We start from the raw sequence: 20,826 nt of genomic DNA, 5'->3' as shown, positions 1-20,826 counted from the left end.
AACTTGTATCAAATGTATCCTGAAGGCATCTTCTGCCCCCATGCCCCCTGTTTGCATAAGCTCCTGGGAATGGAGATCGTTGTACAATTAACTAAAAGTTCACCCAGTGATCTCCCAAGCCGGATAATATCAGACACCTTTGTGTAAGTATGTAAAACAGATTATCCTTTTGTCGCTAAAATGAGCTTAAGATGTTTTCCTATTTGACTAAGGCTGGAGGCTTGGAAGAGAAGACTAAACAAAAATAGGAATACAGTAGAGTCTCACTTATCCAACATAAACAGGCCGGCAAAATGTTGGATAAGTGAATATGTTGGATAATAAGGAGAGATTAAGAAAAAGCCTATTAAACATCAAGATAAGTTATGATTTTACAAATTAAGCACCAAAACATCATGTTATACAACAAATTTGACAGAAAAAGTAGTTCATTACACATTAATTATATGTAGTAATTACTGTATTTACGAATTTAGCACCAAAATATCATGATATATTGAAAACATTGACTACAAAAATGCGTTGGATAATCCAGAACGTTGGATAAGTGAGACTCTGCTGTACCTTCACTCACTGCCTATTCCGATGTATAGAATACATCAGAACTGGCAGCCAAGTTTCTGGATATTTGGGATTGTCACTTTTTGTCCTTTGGGTCTTGCAACTTTGTCTCTATGGAACTGGACACCTGAGTCAATCAAGGAATCATCTCCATACCCACATCATCACTCCATTCTGTTTTGCACCCTCCCTGCAACAGATTGGACCTTTAAACCCGCCAATGATAAGCTATTCTTCTTCCCACCATGGGGATCTCTTCCTCCTCTCAGAAACCTGACCAATCTCTGCATGCACCCTAGCCAGCCCATTTCTCAACCAATTAAGAGGAGGCATGGGAAGTCTAAATAGCTGTCAGAACTGCATAAAATGTAGTGTGTTTTATATTTGCATTGTCTTTGTATTTCCTGTGGAGTTATGTTTGTACATTTTGAGTGTCTGCTGGTACTTGTATCCCTTTTGGCAAAACTGTAATAAACCTCAGTAGTTTGCCTTCAGCCCAGAGTGCTTGTTTTCTGTCTGGTTTAGCGGAAGCTTATCAGGCGCAGCCCTCCTTCTCCATGGTCCTAGCTGAAATCTCAGCATTATGAGCCACCTAGAAATGTAGCTACAGTGCTCAATTATAGCAGTTTTAACTACCACGGCTCAATACCACAGAATCCTGGAATTCGTAGTTTGGGGAGATATTTAGCCTTATCTGCCATGGATCTCTTCTGCCCCAACAAACTACAGATCCCAGAATTCTATAACATTGAGCCATTGCACTAAAAGTGGTATCAACTGCTCTAATTTTGCAGTGTTAGTTCAGTCAGTATTTGTTGTCATATTGACTTAGATTGCAGCTTGTTGGAGAGGAAGGAAGTGAAAAGAAATGTTACATTTGAACATTAAGAAATAATTTTTGAAAAGAGCCACAGTAATTTACACAATTTAGACAAAATCAGAAGGCCAGCTATGAAGGAATTCAGAAAATCTTCAAGTGAAAAGATACTGATTACCAAAGTCAGGATTGTCCATGCCATTGGAACTTAGATTTCCATGGCTAGTTGTGAAAATATGGCAGTGAAGAATGCTGGCAGGAAGTTAATGGGGTTATTAGGAATATGGTGCTGGATGAGAGCTCTTTGCACACCATGGACTTTTTTCCAATAAGATGTTCTTCATTAGTACACAATTCCTTTTCAAATTCTGATTGGTCACTTTCAAATCCCATATTTTTACTGTCTAATGCCAATCTTTCTTTCAGTTGCCTATATCTGTATCACTGAAGGTGAAGTCTTGCATCCTTCAGTTCTTGAGTTTTAAACTTGTATTTATCATCTTCATATACTGTATTATTAAATCTCTGTACGTAATCCAGTGTTCTTCTTTCTTCTTATCTAACTTGTAACAACATTCTTCCATTGAAATTGATAATGGGATTTTTGGACATAGTTTAATTTTGTATTTGTTCCAAATCCTTAGTATGGCTCGCCTTATAAAATGGTGATTAAAATCTGCATGTACTTTTGCTTTTTGCTACCATATATAGACATGCCATCCAAAATGTAAATCATGACTTTCTAATTTTAGCAGTCTCTCATTTCTCAAGATTAGCCAGTCTTTCGTTCAAACTAGTATGCATGATTTGAAGTACAATTTCAGATTTTAACCCCAATACCCCCCTCCTTTGCTTTTCATCTGCAGAATCTTGGTTTTAATTCTAGGCCTCTTGCCTTGACATATGTATTTGGTTAAGTCTTTTTTCCATTGTTTAAAAAGTGCACCATTTATTATAATTGGAATGTTCGGAAAAAGAAATAACATTTTCGGTAGTATATTCATTTTGATGATGATGATAATAATAACTTTATTCTTATATCCTGCTACCATCTCCCCAAAGGGACTCAGGGTGGCTTACATGGGGACCAAGTCCAGCATAAACAAGAATTACAAGGTAAAACACAATTAAAAACTTATAGCAAATAAACAATATAATTAAAACAATTAAAATGAGAAAAGTAAAAACATTATAAAAATCAACCAACATCAACAACCAGTAGCTGGAAAAAGTGTGCATGTGCGCATGATAGTAGATATTCTTCCCAATACTGACAATGTTAATGTACTCCATCTTTGCAAATCTAATTTTATTTCTTTCGATATCTTTTCATAATTGTCTTGAAATAGTGTTGTATTATTATTTGAGAGTGTTATTCCTAAGTATTTTACTCTTTTCAATTTGTAATCCTGATATTTCTTTTAGCTTTCTCTTCTCTTCTTCCTTTAAATTTTGGTAAGAACTTTGGGTTTTTGTTTGTTTATTTTAAAACCTGCTATTTTCCCAATGTTTTTCAATGTATGTAGTAAATTTCTGTTTCTTTTGGGTCTTCTGTTATAACCACTAGGTCATCTGCAAATGCTCTCAGTTTGAATGTTTAATTCTTTCATTTTTTTCCCTCCTCTCTTATCTTTCTTAATAATGCTTCAAACATCAAAATGAATAACAACAGGGACAGTGGGCATCCTTACCTTGTGCCCTTTTGTATTTCACATTCTTTAGACAATTCTCAATTCACTAACATTTGGGAGGTTTGTGTTTTGTAAATTGCTCTAATCCATTTTGTTATGTTAGTTCCAAATTCCATTTTTTCTGAAGTTGCAAATAAAAATTCCCACTTTAAATTATCAAATGTTTTTCTGTGTCTATAAGTACAAGTGCTGCTTTTCTTTCATTATGTTTCTCTAGGTGTTCAGTTATGTCCAAAAACACTCTCAGATTGTCCTGAATATATGTCTTTTAGGGAGAAAGCCTGCCTGATCTTCTTGTATGAATTTATCTAGAAATTTTTGAGTCTTTCTGCTAGAATTGTTGTAAATATTTAATAATCGTTATTTAATAAGAATATTAGTGTTTACTTACTTGGATCTGTCAAATCTTGTCTCTCTTTAGGCATAGATGTAATGGTGACCATTTCCCATGTGTCCAGAATTTTACCTGCTTCTAGAATTGAGTTGAATAACTCCTGCATTGCCCTTGTTAGTACATTTTCAAATTTCTTATAATAAATTGCTGAGAATCTGTTTGGACCTGGAGATTTATTTGTTTTTGCTTTTGCTTTGGTAATTTCTTCAGTTGTAATTGGTTTATTCATATCTTGTCTTTGTTCATTTGTCAGTTTTGGAAGTTTACTCTCCATTAGATAATTGTCAGTCTTTTCATGTTGAGTCTTGTTTCTCATATACAATTTTGTATAGAATTTGTGGAAGATCTTCAGTATTGTTTTATCATCTGTAACTAAGTTCTCTGAATCCTTAATTGCTGTAATTAATTTCTTTTCCTTTCTTTCTTAGTTTACATACTAACCATTTGCCCATTTTGTTAGCTGATTCAAAAGTTCTCAAATTCATTCTTTTCAGTTTCTTATTGACTTCTGATGTTGTTAACACTGAAATTTATATCTGTAGGATTTTTATTTTTTTACTTAATTTTGTGGTTTTTTGGATTCTTTTTCAGTTCATCTTGCTCTTGTATCTCTTCTGTAATCTTCTGATATTGTTTTTTTCTTTCTCTTTTTTATTTCTGCTTTCTTTTGAATAAAGAAGCCTGTCATTACTGCTTTGCTTCCATCCCACACTGTTTTAATTTGTGTTCCTTTATTCAAATTGTCTACAAAATATTCTTTCAGTGTTTTGCTGGTTTTTCCCACTGTGTCTTCACTCCAGAATAGTGTTTCGTCTAACCTCCAATTCATTTGAGTTCTTTTTCCTTTGGGTTGTAATGTTATTGGGTTATGGTCAGAATAAATTCTTGGGTGATTATGTAGATCTTTAATTCTTGTTGCTAGTGGTTTTAAAACTAAATACATATCAATTCTTGATAAGGATTTGTGGCTCTCTAACAAAAATGTGTATTCTAGGGCATTTCCATGTTTAGTTCTCCAGGAATCTTCTAATCCTACATTGTCCATCATATAAAAACTTTTGGGAACTTTTCCTTGTTTTTCTTTTAATATTTTATCCTATTTTCTATTTATTGTTGGTGAAATTACTCCATTCTAATCCCCCTTCATTATCAAAATTTCACAGAAAATTTCTAAAATACATCTTGTTAAACTCTCAAAAAAACATGTCTTATTTCCGGTCGATGAGTACACTCCAATTACTAAAAATATTCCCCTTTTTAGATTTGTACTCCTATAAATCTTCCTTGCAAATTTTCATACATTTTTTCTACGACATTTTAAATGACATGACGGAGTTTCAGTGGAATCATAGCCCTATCATTTGTGGCACTGATGTTGTTGAATGTTTTCCTCAGGACAGCTTCTCAAACACCTGGCTGAACCCTGGCTCTTAGGAGTGGCTTTTGAGATTGTTTTCTGTTTTTGCACATTGTATATCAGTGAAGTGTGGGCTAGTATTTTTGTGTGTCAGCCTTGTCAGGTTGACTGTGCTGCTTTCTGTCTTTCATTATTTCAGGGAGTTTTTGCTTGTGTCTTTTATACTGATTGATTATCAGGTTGTTGATTTATGTTACCAAAATATGATATATAACTTTTAGAAGAAGAACTGATAAGTGTTATAAAGAGAAACACTGACAGATCTTCCTCTGTGATATGCCCCCAAAAATGGGAATAACTGTGTGGAATAAGTGTTATGGTCCCCATCTGCTGCTACGTGAGGCTCAAAAATAAGCTCATTCAGTCCCAGAACTGTCCAGCTCAAATGAAAAACAAAGGGCATTTTGTGCTTTGCCATTGTTTTCTGTAGACACCACCCTTGATGTCTTAAAGGGGTCTCCTTGTAATTTGTTCTTGTGCACTTATAATATTTCTTTAACATTTAGACACTCTCCTCATACTTTCTTGTCCCCAATGACTTGGCTTCCTTGCCAGTGATGCCATGGAACTACTCTGTATTTTAATCCTAACTTTACAGGAGCCTATCACCGACCAGTGGCTGTTTCACAAATAAAAGACAGATATGCTATATGTCACAACATGGCATAATAATTTCATGTGCAGAACTAATAATAATAATAATAATAATAATTTTATTTTTATACCCCGCCCCATCTCCCCGAAGGGACACGGGGCGGCTTACATGGAGCCAAGCCCAGGGCACAAACAATATAAAAACATAACAATAAAACAATCAATCAACAATAAAACGAGTCATAGGTCAAGATACAGTAAATATACTATGATAAAATCCTGGGTTGGCTCTAAAAAAAGAACTGGGCCAAAAAAGTGCAATTAGTATCAGATTCAATCTACCGTAGAGCTAGTCATTCACACTTTTCCCCAAATTACCATTGGTAAATAAAGCCAACAAACAAAATTAAGTAAAAAGCAATTTTAAAATACCGAGATCATGCTAACCAGCTTTACAAGGTAGAACAAGACAATATAGCATATGTGGAGCTTGTTTCCAAAAGGTACCAAATCCCTAAAAATTGAAAAATGTGTTATAGGCAGTAGCACATTGTTGGCTAGGAGTAGAATATTATGTATAGATCAAAACTATCAAAATGTATCAAATCACTCTACAGGGCTTTGGAAAATTTCATTTTATAGCAAAAGAATGCATATCCTTAGCACGTTTTCTTCAATTTCACTAAAATTTGTTCAGATGGATTTGGTACCTTTTGGAAAGAAGCTCCACATATGTTTTCTTTGAATTAGAGTATAGGCAGTCCCCAACTTACGAACAAGATAGGTTCTGTAGGTTTGTTCTTAAACTGAATTTGTTTGTAAGTCAAAACAGGTACGTTTTCTAAGTTTAACATCAGTCATATGTGTGTGTGTGTGTGTAGTCTTTGGATACCACAGGGAAGGGTTTACACCCCCTTGGTGTTTGTTTTGCTGTCTGTGCCCCTATTTAGAAGATTTCACCTCACTTTCTGTCCCTGTGAGAATTGGATTTTGAAACATTGGCTTGTTATGGAACCAAGGATTGGTGAAAAAGCTTCAGTGGAGGCACCTTCTTCCCATGAAAACTTTTCTAGGAGTGGATTTCCCTTCCCCTTCAAAGGGGACTCAGTTGGTGCCCTGTCCCTATCAGATGGGGAAAAGGGCCCAAAAAAATGTGGGTAGCTCCATCGGAGCTACTTGCAAAACACTTACCTCTCTGTAGTTGCCAAGGAAGCATCTTGCCGCGCTTCCTTGGCACTTGGAAGGTCAATAGGGTGGGGCCTGCCGAGCATCATGTGGTAGCACTCGGCAGGCCCTGTCCCCAACGTGCTGCAAAGGAGCAATTTGCCCCCATGTGATGAGATGGTAGGTTGATTATCAAGGTACCTCAGTACAGAGACACCCCACATGTTCAGGATGCTAATTGCCAATACTAATTTGATATAAACAATTGGTAAAAATTATTGATGGGATTGGGGATTTGATTAAGTAATGCGAGATTGTGTATTTTGACTTCAGATATGGTTTCCATAGAGTTTTACACTGAATATTCTTATCCGTAAAGGATTGTCATAAGATAGTCCACATCTGGTTGGAAAGCTGGAGCTAAATACTACAAATTAAAAGATGTAACATTCAAAGGAAAACAGAGAGAAAAGACACATAATAGTGTATGAGGGCTTTGCCTGAATTTCTTCCATGCTAATGTGATGAAAGAGCACATACCTTGTGCCCAACTCACACCAGTTGTGATATCCCAGAGCCAAGCACCACCATTCACTTATTTGCCTTCTGAAAACAGCTATGGGAGAGGAAGGCGTGATTTAGAATGAGTGCCACATGAAGGAAGGGGTACGGTAACTATTTTTTTTTTTGAAACCCATTCTCTGAAACAGATCTCCCATCCCAGAGCTTGGGGAAGTTATGCAACAAACAATGTAAAAATTTACCACCACTACCATCCCCCAGGTCCTGTTTCTATCATAAACACCCCAGCCACTATTTGCTCACGGGGAGTAATGTAAAGTGCAAGTAGCAGCCATAGAGTGGTGATAGAATTGAGATGATTTATGTCACAAAATCATTTTTAAAAAAAGAAAAAAAGAAACATGTCCATTCAGCATTTTGGAAATAAAATACACTGGAAGATGCAATCACAAATTTCCTATTTACCCTGCAGTTTACTCCCAAGAACTTAGTGATATGTATATGGTGCAGGAGTTGGGGGAAGGCAAAGACTGCTTTGATCAAAGGGCATCTTATCACTGAGAAGCCATCAATCTGCTAAATTGCTTACTTGCATGTGCATTTCTCACATCAACTGATTGACCCTGGCAACTGTAGCCTCTTCAGGGTGCTTTCAAGAACTAGACCTCCACCCATGTAAAATCTGTGTTCGCTGTCCAGACCTGTGGCCCTGCTTCAGTCTATGCTATAAGACTATGTGTTGACTAAACTGTGCATCCCTTTGATCAGTGCCTTCATAAGTGGGGAGCTGTCTTACAGTGCAGGCATGTAGGGGGGGGGGGGCTTGAGAGGCTTCAGCCCCCCCCCCCCCAATTCTCAAGGGGGTCTGCGAGAAGGCCTTACATTTATTATTTAAACTGTTATGTTTATTCATATCATGATCTGATCACCATGCTCAATATATCCCATATGCATGGGGGTATTGGGATAACGATACCAAAGGTTTGCTAGGGTAGATTCCCAGACTCAGCCCCCCCCCCCAAAACCAAAATCCCAGTCCCTCCTGAATCAAAATCCCAGCTACAGGCCTGTTACAGTGTATGCATTTGTCTGCATTCCCTTTTTTGCCTCTCACATGAATGCTGCTAGCCATGCCATCCAAGTCAGCATTTCCCTGTCATCCAAAGATTTCCCCTCATGAAATTCAAACCTATACTGCCAATTTCCAATTCCAGTTCTATAACAGGGTCTGTTTGATTGCTTGCTCCTTCCTTCCTATACTAGTGTATTTGTGGCTTCCCTTATTTCCTGTCCACAGAGAAGTTCTTTGCCTCACGTAGGCATTGATTCCCTTGTTGGACTTAAACCTATACTCATTTTTCCCAAATAAGTTCATCACACCCACTTCAGAACACCTGGTCTCATACGTTTTTAGAAAATAATCAAGGTCAGGTCTGGTTAGTACTAAACTGCACATGGTCACCTTATAATACTGGGCTAGATGGAACACACACGGTATATCTGTACGGTAAGCCTTTGGTATCTCCTGGGGTGCGGTTCCAAGACTCCCTGTGGATACCAAAATCCATGGATGTTTAAGTCCCATTATATACAATGATATAGTAAAATGGCAAAATCAAGGTTTGCTTTTTGGATTAAAAAACGTTTTCAAGGCATGGATGATAGAACCTGTCCATGCAGAATCAGTGGGTTTGAGGGTCAACTGTACAGTAAATTTTGAAAAGGAAACAGGATATGTGTGAGTAGCAGAAAAGAACTAAAATTGCTCTCTACATATGCATTCTGAGCAAGTTACAGATTACTAGGCTCGCTGTATTATAATGATTGATAGTACTGAAGATGCTGTGATGTAGTAGTTTAGGCACAATGATCTGCCATCTTTGCTGTATATACATTGGCATTTTCTATGGAAGGGGATCCTGGCTCCACAATACATGACTGATATATGAGATAGCTCTGCAGTGAATGCTTTGGGTGTGTTTGATAGTGTTGCTCTTGCTTAAAGACCAATGATTTTCTTCTCAACTTTGTTCCTGGGAACACCTGAGATGCCAAGCACACTACAGTGAGCCCTTGGTATCTACTGGAATTTGGTTCTAGGACTCCCATGGATACTAAAATCCATGGGTGCTCAGTCCTATACAATGGTGTACCAAAATGGCGTTTCTTGTGTATAATAGGAAAATCAAGGTTGGTTTTTGGATTATTTTTTTTTGGAGGGGAAATATTTTCAAACCATGAATGGTTACAGAATCCATGAATACAGAATCTGTGGATATGGTGGGCCGATTGTACAAGATTGCTTTGTTTTGCTGTCTACTGAGCACAATCACTATAAGGAATTTGCAGTGCCGCATAAAAAGAATACACTTCTTGTTATATTTGTGTTATCATATATACGTTACAAAACTATTAATAAATGCAGTCAAAACCAACATGACATTAACAAGGACTGTAAGGAATATAGTAACTTAAAATAAAAAAGGAACTAGGCTTAAAAACGAGGAATAAAGTGCTGAAGATGGATAAATCCCAATATGCATATGAATCAGCAGTGAAAGACTACTTTTTTGGTGCAGGGAAGGAAGAAATGCCTTCTGGGTTTGTGTGTGAAAAGTACCATAGAGACAGTGTTCTCGAATGCACTGGTTAAATGTAGGCTGCCGAACTATGTCCAGATGTAGTCACTGCCTGTTAAATGTAATGTAAATAAGACAAAGGAGTTTCAGGGGAGAGCCAGAAGGACAGATAAAGGCAGGGTAAATTTAGAATGTCCCCAAAAGGACAAATCAGACATGGTGGCATTTTTAATCTCTAAAAAGGTAGCATAAAGTAGAGGAAGATTAAATCTTCTTTATGGTTATGTATGGAAAAGCAAACATAGTGGCTGACGCTGCTGGATCCTGTGTCATTGGAGGAAAAAATGTGGTCTGGTTTTATTCATTTTTTAAAAGAAGATATCCAAGATGTGGGGGCTGTTTTGGGGAATAGGATTCAGCAACATGGGATAGAGTGGATACAAACACAGACACTTCATGGAAGCTACCACTGGGTAAAACAACTCTGCAGTCTAGTGTATAACATGATCAATTTATACCACAATGTTTATAGGATTTTACAGGGAGTACCATAACTGAACATTGAGTAATGTGTGGAGAGTACCATAGTTTATAGCACACCATAAGCAAAGCTCACACATGTACTCTAACAGTAATAATGAAGAAGGGAAGAGGTTAACCTGAAACAAATGCTTAGCCTGCTTATGATGCTGATTTCCCATACAAATCTAGAGAAACTACTGTCCTTGTCTGTCGTGCAGAACACAAAAAGCAGCCTTTTATCATGGCAAACAGTTTGTCTTCTCAGGTTCTCAGTAGTGGCCTTCCTCATTACCTGCTTCCCTGATCCCTTTTAACTAGAGAAGCTGGAGACTGAATCTGGAAATACCTGTGTGAAGTATGTCAGCTCAACCAGTGAGCTGTGGCTGCTCTCCATTTACACGTGACTTTCACCAATTTCTCACTCTTGCACATGGGTAGAACTAGGGGATCTGGTCTGGCAGATTCGAAGGAGCAATATCTGGCAACTCTAGGAGAAGCTTAACTGCAGAACATTCATCTTTAGTAAATGACTATTGCTGACTGAGATTGTGTTTGTAGTGTCAAAGGAAAAAGCAGTGGACGAGGAATGGCTATAAGAGATAGAAAACTGCAACTTATCGATACAGGCATATCCATATACTATCACACTTTTTGTGTCCCAGGTCTGGAAAAGCTACTTTTCCAGTAGGGCCGGGCTGTGGCGCAGCTGTTGAGCAGCTGCCTTAAATCACTCTGACCATGAGGTCATGAGTTCGAGGCCAGCCCGTGGCGGGGTGAGCACCCGTCAATTAAAAATAAAAAATAGCCCCTGCTCGTTGCTGACCTAGCAACCCGAAAAATAGTTGCATCTATCAAGTAGGAGATAAGGTACCACTTATAAAGTGGGGAGGCAAGATTAACTAATTTACGACCTGGAATGAGGAAGTGCCGTCAGTGTGGATGATGAAGCAGCTGCTCCCCCCTGTGGCCAGAATCGAACATCCCCTCAGAAGAAGGTTAACTTGCCTCTGCGTGTGTCTCTCAGTCTCTGTTTGATGTGTTTATGGGCATTGAATGTTTGCCCTATGTGTGTTATAATGTGATCCGCCCTGAGTGATGAGAAGGGGTGAGAAGGGCGGAATATAAATACTGTAAATAAATAAATAAATAAATAAATACTTATTTAGACTGCAACATGAATGAACCAGCAAAAAAACAAACAAAAAAAACCATTTCTAAACAGATTGCTGTGCCTGTCTGTTGTGCAACAGTGACTGAAAAGGCAAAGAGAAGGGAATTAAATTCAGTAAACCTGGCTCTTCAGTGCAAAGATGGAGGCCATACAGTTCAAGCACGTATGCTTTACGTAAATGAGAGAAGCTCAAAGTTTTTGCAACTAGTCCTGGATTCTAGCTGTTACATTTTTTTAAAATGGTAACTGCCTCAAATAGAAGGTCTAGGCCAGAAAATAAATGATGGAGCTCTTTCACTTTCTAGTCACTCTTCTGAGCCTCTTCTTCAGCACATCAGGTTTTCTTCATAACAATCCACCATGGTCTGCTTTGGTGACTGCTAGAAGTTAGAATGTGGGTCTTGCTGCCAACATTTCTGAGTATAAATCAGCATTTTTGTCTTCACATAGCTTGCATGCTTGTTTGCATGCTTGGACTATGTAGCCCACACATTTGCACTTGAGAGCTTTGTTATTAGATAATGTCCCTTGTGAATGACAAGCATGACCTAAAACCTAATGGGACTCCTCATGAATACAATCCTCATGAATACAATCACAATTTTAAAGAGTAAATTTTCAGTTGATGTAGTTCTTTTTCATGACTTTTCACAACAATATTAGATTTTTCACAACAGTAATAGCAGGTTAGACTGTGGTACAAAGCATACCTATATTATGCAGTGATTCAACATTCATATCATCTAACTAGAGTAAAAAACCCAATACATTAACAACATAAATGAGTGAAGTTATCTCTTATTATGATTCAATCCTAATATATCTTTGCTATGTCTTTTTTGTTGCAAAAAGAGTTAATTGCAAGTTGCTAATTATTTATAATAATGTTCTGATATCAAGAGAAAGGTGCTTTTAAAGAGCAATGTAATAATTTGCACAATTTGATGGGAGGTTGTGTCTAGCATCTGAAAGATTGTTTTATTCATCTTTCAGTGTTCGACATGCCATCTTCTGTCAGCAATGCTTCTGTGCACTCTGTATAGGAAAAACACAACATTCTGTATGCAAAAGAATAAATGCTCCCAAATCTAACAAATGAAATGGCAACACACAAAAACCCATGTCAAGACACTTTAGCATTCAAGGATACTCGGTCAATGACCTCAAAGTGGCAAAGTGGTTGGTAATTCACAAATTATAATCTATTAGCAGAGATTCAGAACCCTACATATCTGTTATGGGCTCATTTTCATTACAATTTTGTGTAATAAAATAATCTTCAAGAAAAAAACTAAATTAAGTTTCTTGAAAAAGAATGTCTCCCTTCAGATATTCCTAACAGCTTAGTAGAGTTATATATTAACTTCAAAATGACAGTATGGAAAGAGTAGCACCTTAGAGATTCAAATGCCAGAATGTTTACAATAAACCAAGTAACTGAAGATTTATGAGCAGTAATACAATTGTCTGCTCATAAATTAATAAAGTAAAACGAATGGGGATCATGGTGGAGCAGCAGGTTAAACCACTAAGCTATAGAACTTGCTGACAGGAAGGTCGGTGGTTCGAATTCATAGGACGGGGTGAGCTCCCATTGTTAACCCCAGCTTCTGCCAATCTAGCAGTTCGAAAACATGCAAATGTGAGTAGATCAATAGATACCGCTTCGGTGGGAAAGTATCAGTGCTCCATGCAGCCATGCCAGCCACATGACCTAGATGGCGTTTATGGACAACACCGGCTCTTTGGCTTAGAAATGGAGATGAGCACCACCCTCAAGAGTCAGACTTGACTAGATTTAATGTCAAGGAGAAACCTTTACCTTTAATACAATTATCTTTCTCATCTGAAAAATTAGATTTTTTCCACATGGAGAGGTGAGCTGTAGTCCACAAAGTCTTATGCTAAATAAACTGCTTAGTTCTCAGGGTTTCACAAGATGTCACCCCCTTTCCTCGTTATGTACCAGAACTGACTGACATGCCTATATTTTTTAAATTAACTTTTTCTGTTTCTATCCCTACAACTATGTAACCATATTTATATATGTGAGGTTGGAATATGGAATGTCTGGAAAAATGGGGACTGTAATCCACAAAAGCTCCTGCTAAAATAAAATTGCTGGTCTTAAAGGTTCTACAAGAGACGTTTTATGATCCCTCTAATGTCAAAATTTGCAGTTCTCCTAAGTCCCAAGGGACGCCTGGTGAGCTAGCTAATGCGGATAACGAATCAGGAACCGAAGACTTCACCAGGATGAAGGCAAACAACAGAGACTTTATTCAATTTGCACAAAAGGGACACCTGTACAGTACAGGTGCTTGAAGGGTACAAATGTAAAAATGTATTCAGAAGCAGATATCTTTATACACAAATTCCCATTCACTAAAATTGTCCCGTTTTGAAATCTCCCTCCCTCTTTCCTGATTGGCCAGCTTGTCGAAGCTGGCCATCACTTTCTCTGGCCTCTAATTGGTTGGGAGGTGGGTGTATGCCGACGCTTGCCCTGATTGGTGGAGGCACCAGTGATGTAGCTGGGGATCTCCTTCCAGCTGGACAGGGAAGCCCGGAAACCTCCAATCAGGTGGTCCACAAGGGAGGAAGGGAGCTCTGCATGACCCTGGGTGTGTAGTCCAGGAATGTGGTGAACAAAGGAAAATTCCAAAGCCAATCTGACAGGATTATGCAAACATTTGGTCCTGCCAGATGGCACAGTGGAGGGTTGTTGTTACAGATGGGTTCTGATGTACAAAGACAAAGGGAGAGTCCGGAGAGGTAGATTTGCAGATGGGATTGCAATCACAGTTCCGGTCTGGACCTTTGTCCCATGATTGTCCAAGATCTCCCAGGTCTGTGAACGTATGACCTCTTGCTGGGATCCGGGAAGATCCTTTGTCCAAGGATTATGACCCATCTCTGGTTGGCATCTGGGGTGTGGATATGGTGTCTGGAAATTGCTCAAGAGAGAGGTTACTGGAGTTCGTAGTTTCCAGGTTCATGTACATTTGTCTTCATTCTATAGTTTAATAATGTAAATAAATAGTTTAAAAATAAAGAATGGATTTTGTGTGGTGCTTGGTCGGAACCACTTATGAAGAAGAAGGAAAAGGGTGAAGGGGGGGGTTTCGCTGTAGCTGAGCAGCAGCGGAGGGGGGCCATCAATGGTATTTTTCTATATGTTGCTCATCTGTTCATGCGCATGCTCGCAGAAGAAGAAAAAAAGAATAATAAAAATAATAAAAGTAAAGAAATAAGAAGAGATACATAGTTGTGGGGGAAGGAGGGGTACAGAGTAGCAGAGGCTTGGGGAATGGAGGTGCTTAGGGTTACTTTGTGGCCATTTGGCTGGTTTTCTGGCTGAGAGGGGGAGAGGATCAGCTGGCTGATCTCCCCAAAGGCTGCAGAAACCAGCCAGAGTGGACCGGCCTGAGACAAACGACTGGGTCGGGAAGCGGGTTGAGAGTTCAGGGGCCACGCTGGGTGGGTTGCTGCTGGTTCTGGTGAGGCCCCAGGGAGACTGTGGGGACATAGGATGTTTCCAGTCATCTGGTCCTCTGTCCTTGGAAAAACTATAAATCACGAGATACAATTTATGTGTTCTTTTTATTAGGAGTGGAATTGGGGGTCTTCAATATCATGTCCTCTCCATCTTTTTATTGCTAGAACAATCTACCACTGTTATCTCTTTAAAAACATTATGTCAAAGCAAGTACAACAGCATTAAGTAGAAGAAAAATAATCTCATTAAAAAGTCATCAATAATAACATAGCCCAGCCCAAAAAAAAAATGGTTTCTTGGTTTTTAGGCCTGTTCCTTGGGGTTATTTTGGGTGCTGATCTAGAAATCTTTATTGGAACAACTGCATCTGCTCTAGTTTCTTAGATATAGTCATCAGTATTTTCTGTGGGCGAGCAGATGTTGACTGGAAAATGGCATATGTTCTGCATCTCAAAATCTATAGCCGATAGGGAATCACTGATGCCATTTTTGGAATCAGCAGGTTAAGTATATCCAGAATCATCTGAGGCACCAAAATGTACATTGGCCAATGTAATAATATAAGCTCATCATACAGGCTAATTTGCCTGCTGTACACCACTTTCTCTCCCTTTTTTCCACGGAGCCCATTACACAAAGTAATCTACTTCCAGCGGGGCTCTGCGGCAAAAGGGGGGAGTAAGCAGTGGCAACACGGAAGGAAGCCTTTGCAACAATGGGGGAAGCTGGGTGGCTGATGATCCCTCCCCCCCCCCCCTTTGTGTATTAGGGCCAGCAGTAAGTCGGGTGATGCGAGACATGGGGCAATGGCTTCTCCACGCCCCTAACCGGGACTCCATGGATTCGACACAATTCGTGGCGAGTCCCAACCTTAATGTGATAATGTTCCTAGTAGCACCTTCAAGTCACATGTTGACTTATGACCCCATAAATTTCACAGTGATTTCTTTAAAAAAGAGGTGGTTCACCATTACCTTCCTCTGAAATACAGCCTACAGCAGCTGGTGTTTTCTGTCAGGGTCCATTGCAAGTAGGTATCATGACCAACTATGCATAGCTGACAAGATCAGATCTGGGGAAGGAGAAGGAGAAGGAGAAGGGGAAGGAGACTAAAAAGAGGAGGAGGAGGAAGAGGGCTTTAAGTAACATAGACACAAAACTAAGCTTTACACTGTGGACCAGGGCCATCCGTCACAATTGGCAGAACTGATGGAATGATAGGTGCACAGCCTGTCAGAAACAATAATGGGCTTAGTCACAACTGTGCTCCACAATCATTTATCAGGTATGGGGGTGGTAGAGATGACTGCTCACAGAAATGAACAATAAACAAACACTGTGACACAGAAGCATAATTGGCGTAGCTTGCTCAGCTGCAGCTAGCTATTATTAGCCTGTAGATGGTGCACCACTCTTTCAAGCTCCTACGCAGCACCACAGCCCTGATGATAAATGACTACTGGTAGAGTTGTCAAGAAGTATTATTAAGGCACATTTTCCAAGTTTTTCTCATTGTGTTCTTTCCACCAAAGATCACAATGTTTGTTTTATGATTTCAGAAAATTATTTTCTTGGATTATTCATGTGGATATTTTAGACCAAATCTCTTCCAATATTAGGGCCCGTGAGCATATAGCAGAGGCGGGAAAAGTACAGCCTGTGGGCAGCATGCAGCCCTTGAGATCCTGAAGTTCACCTTTAGGACCCCACCACCCAAATAATCCTCACAAAGCCTCCCCCCCCCCCCAATTTTTAATTTTTGGGAGAATTGGGTATGGGGCAATTTTTTTTTTACCTAAGCTTGACCTAAATCTCCTAAAACCTCCTGGAGGGCAAAAACTTGCATCAGTAAACCCTCTAGCTGCCCATATCTGCCTAAATTAGATTAAAAAAGAAAACACCAGGCAAAAATTGGCCAAAATGATGACTGGAAGTGACATCCCATCACCTCAAATGCCCTGAAATGTGCTGTTGTAGCTTACTATGTGGGTGCAGGATGAAAAATAGCACCTGCTCTTTCAGTAGCCCACCTCTGACCTAGCTGAAGATATAGGCCCCCATCACTCTTTTGCAATAGATTCATTGATTGGCCTTTTGCAAACTCTGAATTATCTACCTTAAATGGAAAAAAGACTATTTCACACTGTAGTTTATGAGGCAAATTAAAGTTGATGAAGCACTTCTCGTGTTAAAAATGTTGCATGCAGAACTAATAATAAGAGTAATGTATGTTTGTACTCCTTCACTCTGAAATGTCTCAGTTAATAGTGGTACTCTTTCACCACTTTTAATTTTGTGATGATTTTATTGCCCTCTTTGCATCTATTGTCAGCATTATGTATTAACCAGTTAACTATAATATCACTTCCTCTGTACATACCCTGTTTCCCCTAAAATAAGACATCCCCAAAAAATAAGACCTAGTAGAGGTTTTGCTGAATTGCTAAATATAAGGCCTCCCCCAAAAGTAAGACCTAGCAAAGTTTTGTTTGGAAGCATGCCCAGCGCCCACCAAATAATACACCATAGCATGCAGGATTGGTAAATGTACATACCAGTTATATATGGAAATAATGGTAGTAACAAGAAATTCTTGACAGAAGTCACAGTTTGTCTGATTTGGTTATGTTGGTTTGTGATGACAACTACTGTACAGTATAGAATAAATATTCATTTTTTTGTTCAACTATAAATGTGAATTTTTCTTCATGGAAAAATAAGACATTCCCTGAAAATAAGACCTAGTGTATCTTTGGGAGTAAAAAAATAATGTAAGACACTGTCTTATTTTCGGGGAAACACGGTAGAGATGGCAGTCTGCTTGTACAGGGTAACATCTTTCCAGAAATGCTGTCAACTTATTTTAACCAAGCTTTGTCCACAAAGAGCTTGCATTTCTTTGTGTAACAATGTGGCTCCTTGACTATTTATAACTGGAAGTGCAGTCCTACCCTAATGATCTATTAGCTGACAAAAGCCTCACTACAATGTGGTAGCACCAGGCATACCATCATTATAACAGATATATGGGGAGGACTCCAATATATGCCAGCAAAATGGGGATGAGACAGAGATGGCACGTGGGATGACTATATTTTAACCACATACTGAATCTATACACCATCACACACTTTACTCGAGCATCAGACTAGGCACAAGAAATCCCCTGTTCCTTGACTTCAAAAGGAACACTAGTTTGCTACCTCTGCATCAACAAGTGCCCTGCCTATGTCAAAACAGATGGCAAGATGAAGCACTGTATAACTCTGGATCCCATCAAAGCATGCCACCAGCCAGAGCTTGGGATGTTTAGTTTAAAACTGAATTCATTACAGTTGACCTGTAGAAATGGGAAACTAATTTGTTGCTAATATTGGGATGAATAGATTGTGGTTACATGCCACAACACACACACATATACACACAATATGATTTATGGAAAATAGCATGTTTGGTTGTCACGGTTGCTACATTGTTCTTTATTAATGACTTCTTCAATTATTCAACTTTCTAAAATTGCCCTCCTATCCAGGCCCTTTCTACATAGGTTGGACTACAAATTCTATAATTCTTCTGATAGAGGGATTTGCAATACAGACGCCTTAAAGGGCCAGACTTAAAAGTGTCTTCAAAACAGAGTTTATTGAAACAAAAGGAAAAGGACGCAGTGATACTTAAATGCAGTTCCACTAGTCAAAAACTCAAAAACCCAATCCAGACCTGGTCCAAAAGGTAAATAGAAATGTAATCCAGATCAACTGGATGCAAAAAGCAACAAGTCAAACAAAGTGCTCTAAGGCAAAACAAAAGGCACAGTACACAAATGGTTAACAGAGGGAGTTGCAAGAAGACAAGTGTCCTTAGCCGAATTCCAAGGTCGAAGCAGGAGGAATCCAAAGCAGCGTTGCTCCAGTGTCTGCAGAAGCAGCATCTCCAGCCAAACCGGTTCAGGTCCAAACTTCAGACCCGAGTCCAACACCGAACATGAAACAGGCAGCAGCAAGACTACAAGAAACTTTCCCAATACACAGCACCCAGCACTCGAATGCACATCAACACCTTGCCTTCTGCAAAGACCCCTCACCCCTGAACCCACTTTTATCTACAAACCATCATCAGAGGATGAACTGACCACCTCCCCATCATCATCCCCCACAGCTTCTCCCAGCTCTTCACATGAATTCCCTCGACTCTCCCCCCAATTCCTCCATCTCCTGTCAAGACTTAGATCCCCCCAAGAATCAGTTGGATGACCTGATTGCCAGTCTTCACTCCCAGAGAACCCCATAAAGGTATCACTAGTTGTTAGTGCCTCACAAATAGCTTGCACTTCTCTTATCTTAGTCCAATCCATGGTGTCTCCTTCTTCTCCTTCACTCATTGACCCATCATCCCCAGAGAATCCCTCAAATGACTGTTCATCTGTAGGTGCTGTAAGTATGTCCTGAATCCTCTTTCTCTGCTGCTCATCATCAGATTCCTGCTCCCGAGTAACCCTTTCCCCCCTTCTGACACCCATACTACTGTCTGCAACATGATCATCCCCAGAGAATCCCTCAAATGACTCCTCATCTGTAGATGCTGTAAGTATGTCCCGGATCTTCTTTCTCTGGTGCTCATCATCGGATTCCTGCTCCCAAGTAACCCTTTCCCCCCTTCTGGCACCCATACTACTGTTTATAACTTTACTCACAGGCTCTACTACAACATCAGGCCACTGAGGTTATTTGTAAAAATAAGTTATGTAGCTCCCATGATATTCCCATTTTCATAAGGTCATTATATATGTGGATGCATATGAAAAGTCATTAATAAGCATCTACATACGAACACAGAATCATTTGCAGAGCTGCTCCTTCCATTTGGCAAAATATAGAAATTGCTCAAGCAAATTTTGGATATTATGGAAGGGTGGCAAATATATATTTTGCTACTCTTTTCTTATTATCCTTCATTGTTCTTCAGTTCTTTGTGTTAAATGTGCAATAGTCTCTGATGCTGGAGGGATGTGCTTCCAATTCACTGCTGCAAATGTGGGGAGGAAGCCCATCATTATCTGGGTTTGGCAGCAAAAAGCATTGGCTCAGTGTTTGTCTTAAAAGAATGTCTCTCCGTTAAAGTGACAAGGACTCTTCCTCAGTACAGCTGTGCCTGTGTCACAGAGCCCAGAGGGCGTTGGATTAACATCGTGGCTAATTCACACTACACATGCTGCCCTGAGATAAGATGATATAACAATGCACAGGAAGCAAGGAGGCTTGGTTTATTTTTTATAAAAAAAGAAGTGGAATAATGTGCATTATGTACAAACGGGGTATATACTACCCTATTTAGCATGCTGATACCTCTGTGGAATGTCAAGTATAGCACTCTCTATATGCAAACAGACCTTTAAATATGCTCACTGGATGTAAATCATTTTTAAAGTATCTCTTTTCCACTTGTTACAGCGATAGTTCCTGTAAACATCTAGTTTCTGTTCTTCTTCTCAGAAAATACAGACAAATACTATTTCCCTCCATATAAAAATTGAACAGAGATTTAATTATATATTCTACCAACTATTATTTTTAATATGGAAGACAAATTCATGAATTTTTTAAATCAAATTTCTGGTAAATTTCAGTTTGGAGCACCTGAATAATAATTCCCTTCTGAGTATTAGAATGGCTACCATTCATTCAGTTTCCTTGTCATATCTAAATATAGTATAGCTCTCTTTAAAATCTCTCCAGTAATTTTAGGCTATGTAAGCTCTCACATATTAAATCCTATTTGCCTTCCATTCAGAGTAAATACTCTTTGGGAATATGACTTATCATTGCTTTTGTCTTTTTAGCTATGAAGAGCAGCCAATTGGGGTCCTAAATGGAAAATTTGGTGCCCAAGGAGAGG

The sequence above is a fragment of the Anolis carolinensis genome, chromosome 2 (genome assembly GCF_035594765.1).
Source record: "Anolis carolinensis isolate JA03-04 chromosome 2, rAnoCar3.1.pri, whole genome shotgun sequence".
Classification (NCBI taxonomy): domain Eukaryota; kingdom Metazoa; phylum Chordata; class Lepidosauria; order Squamata; family Dactyloidae; genus Anolis; species Anolis carolinensis.
The sequence above is the reverse complement of the archived record's forward strand: the minus strand, read 5'-3'. Positions refer to the sequence as shown.